Below are 4,087 nucleotides of genomic sequence, written 5' to 3' on the forward strand. Positions count from 1 at the left end.
CGAGCATTTCTTGCTGCTAATAAATAGGGAGTTTTTTCAGTCGTCGAGGGTGCAATATACCTTGATCGATGAATAGGAGGAGAAGAATGAGTAGGAGGTAGAGGTTGTTGAGGCGTCTGAACCTTTGAAGGAGGAAGAGAAAGAGGATTCGAGAGAAAAGAGAAAGCTGAAGAGATGACATGTAAACTAGTCTTTAGATTCTTTAGTCTTTTCAATTTCAAAAGAATTAGCTTTTGACGATTTTAATTTCTCTCAACAGGAGAAGCGACGAGTATATGTTATCAACATTGATTCCTCTTTCACTGAAAACATATGTTTTCTCTCTAAAGCCTCTTCAGATGTCAACTAGTTATAACACAAAAGGCTATCTTATCTCAATTTCAAGACACTGAACAATTTATCAAGAAAGGAACTAGTCACTGGACTTYTTCAACACTCTTATTCAAAGGAATCTCTCTGCTCAACATGTGAGAAAGGAAATCAAACCAAAGCWAGTTTCACATCAAAKAAAGTCTCTTCAGTGACTACTCCTCTTCATYTACTTCACATGGATTTATTTGGCCCTGTCAGTATACAATCCGTCGTTGGAAAGAAGTATGCCCTCGTTATTCTTCAYGAATTCTCTAGATTTACCTGGGTCATCTTCCTCATATCCAAGAGTGACACCTSTGAAGAAATCATTTCCTTTCTTAAGAAAATGGAAGTACTAAATAGCCAAATTGTTTGCTCAATAAGAASTGATCATGGTACWAARTTCAAAAATGGTRCCYTGGATAACTTCTTTCARAGYAAAGGAATTTCTCATAARTTMTTAGATATAAGGATACCACAATAGAATGGAGTCCCTAAGCGCATAAATGCAACCATTATTGCAGCCCYTCCACAATGCTCAACAAATCTCATCTTCCAACTCAATTATGGGTATAAGTTGTTAACAMTRCATGTTTCACTTAGAATCACTTGTTTATTGTCAARCAATTCAAGAAGACAACTTATGGACTCTTTCATCGAAGAAAGCCCACACTCATCTTTCTTCATATCTTTGGTTGTCAGTGTTATAATTTAACAACAAAGATAATCTTCGAAAGTTCGATTCTAAAGTTGATGATGGTATTTTCCTTGGATATTCTTCTATATCCAAAGCATTCAAAGTATTCAACAAAAAGAAGGCAAAGCATTGAAAAACTATTCATGTAGTTTTTGGTGAATGTCGTTCAACTAAGTCGAAGCCTATTCCCAATGATAAAGAGTTAAATCAATGGATGATATCTCACTTTAGAGAACCTGAAGCATCCTTCAGTAATCATCCTCATATTGGAGAACCTAATGTTGATGATGATCCAAACACCAATCCTGGTGTCCATAAAAGTAGATTTGATTCCTCTTCAAAGATCTYTGTTGTTCTTCTTAACACCATGCCACCCTAAGTTTTATTAAATGATGATCATTCAAWTGTTGAACCATCTTTGACCTTTAAACCTCTTTCRATGAATAGTACTCTATTTGAATCTCTTCAAGAGATAAGATTGAAYGTTGATGAATATGTTTCTAAAACCTCATCTTCAGTACCTGAGCCTCTGCTGAAGACTCAGATCTGACTCCTCAGCTACCCGCTCAGAGATGGACRAATAATAACCCCATCGAACAAATTCTTAGTGATCCAAACAAAAGTATTCAAATCCGACATGGTTTAGGTAATATTYGTCCCTTTGTTAATTTCATTTCTCTCTTAGAAAAACCAAGAAAWTTGATGATGCCATCAGGGATCCAAACTAGGTCAATGTTATGTGAGAGCTGACCAAGTTCGAAAGAAATAAARTTYRATATCTTGTCCCTGGTTCATCCAAAAAGACCACTATAGGCACCAAGGGTATATCGTACAAATTGGATGAACATGACACTGTAACCTGAAACAAGGCTAGACTTGTTGCTCAGGGATACAAAYAGGAGAAGRCATAGATTATGATGAAACCTTTGCTTCAATGGCTAGGCTTAAAGAAATTCCATTATTTTTAGCCTWTGCTACTCACAAAGATTTCAAGGTATATCAAATAGATGTGAAGATTGCATTTCTTAATGGCAAACTTCAAGAARAACTCTATGTTGAAAAACCTCCATCTTTTCTTGATTCTAAGTATTYAGATCATGTCTATAAACTGGATAAATCTCTCTATGGGYTGAAACAAGCACCTCGTACTTGGTATGATACAATATCCTATTTCTTATYGTTGAAAAGTTTGAACGTGRAAAGRTCAATAGCACTCTGTTTCTTAGGAAAGTAAAGGGTCATATTWTTCTTGTTCAGATACATGTTGATGACATTATCTTTGGATCCACAAACCCACCGTTGTGTGTAAAATTCTTGAATATGATAAAGAGAGAATACAAAATGATCATGATGGGTGAATTAACTWATTTTCTTGGTCTTCAGATAAAAAAAATCTAAAAAAGTATCTTCATAAGCGAAGGTAAGTATGTTAATGATATGCTGAATTTTTTTGACCTAACCCAATGCTCGGCTATGAGAACCACTATGGTACCTTCCTTTAAAGTTCAACGAGGATTTTAATGGGAAACCTGTTAACGTTATTTCCTATAGAGAGATGACCAGCTCTTTGTTGTATCAGCACAACTCGTCAACCAGATATCATGTATTTTACTTGTTTATGTGCACGATATCAATATGAACACAAAGAATCTCATATGATTGCTGTAAAGCGAATATTCAGAAACCTGAAGGTACACCCAATCTTGGTCTTTGGTATCCTACAGATTCAGGGTTCAATCTAATGGGGTATTTAGATAGTGATTTTATAGGTTGTAAGATGGATAGAAAAAGCACAACTAGAGGCTGTTAGCTTCTAGGTGGAAAGTTGGTGAGCTGGACAAGCAAAAAAACAAAACTCAATGTCCATATCAACTGTTGAAGTTGAATATGTCGTTGTTGGTAGTTGTTGTGCTCAAGTCATTTGGATGAGAGATCAACTCAGTGATCATGATCTTCAGCTATAAAAGATCCCTATCTATTGCGGCAGTGCCATTGCTATTGTCGTCGTTAACAATTCTGTTCTTTACGCAAAGACTAAATACATTGAGATCCGATATCATTTCATTAGAGAGTATGTGTTGAACCAACGATATTGAATTTCACTTCATTCTCACTGAGTACCAACTCCCTTGATGAAACAAGGTTTAACATTTTAATCAATGAACTTGGAATGCTGAACACTAAGGATTAATCCTTTAGTCATTAAGCATTACTCAATGATATAGGTGAATGTCTTAGTTTTCTTATTCTGTCACTGGATTCTTCTAAAATATATCTTTATCTCTAAAGTATGTATTACTTTGTCTATCACTGAAAAGTTTGTCCTAGTGTAAATTACTCAGTGATGCTCTTTCAAAATTTAAAACAATCACTGAACTCTTTCCTTTACCCAGTGACAAAAATGTTTTAAAAGATAATGAATAGTCATTTAATTATGACRTCATTAAAATGAATTTTTAATAGGAAAAGAATTTTCCTCATACTTTCTRACACATGRCGGCCATTCATATTCTCTCTCCAAGGAAAACCTAGGGACGTGGCAAAACCATCATGACCTTACTTTTCATGAACTGTCAATATTACTCTTTCCTCTTTCTCACTCATATCACCTATAAAAATTCCTCTCACTCTCACTATTTAAKCTCTCAAAACTTCCTTTGCACGAATRTTCTCTCTAAGCAAGAACACACACTACTCTTTTCTCAATTCTTCAAAGATTTACAAGTCTATTTTTTTCTACATTTTCTTTGTTTTTCTACATTCTCTAGTTTCTAATTTGTTTATTTTAATATTTTTCTTAAAAAACAAACATGATTTCTTCTTAAAAAAACAATTTTTATAGTTTTGTACTAGAACCTTTGTTAAGTGACAAAACTCAGTTCAAAGGTGCATCTAGCTTTCTGAAAAACCGTGTCCTCATCTACTGACCTTACAACCTCCTGTTGTGAAAGATTACCTAAGGAGGTTTTGGTTTTTTTTACCAAAAGTATCCAAGAGAAGGATCCTAATGGCAATAAGGTCTCCAAGATCTCATTTCAA

Source organism: Cynara cardunculus, assembly GCF_001531365.2.
Source record: "Cynara cardunculus var. scolymus isolate 2C chromosome LG 2, CcrdV1, whole genome shotgun sequence".
In the NCBI taxonomy this organism is placed as follows: Eukaryota; Viridiplantae; Streptophyta; class Magnoliopsida; order Asterales; family Asteraceae; genus Cynara; species Cynara cardunculus.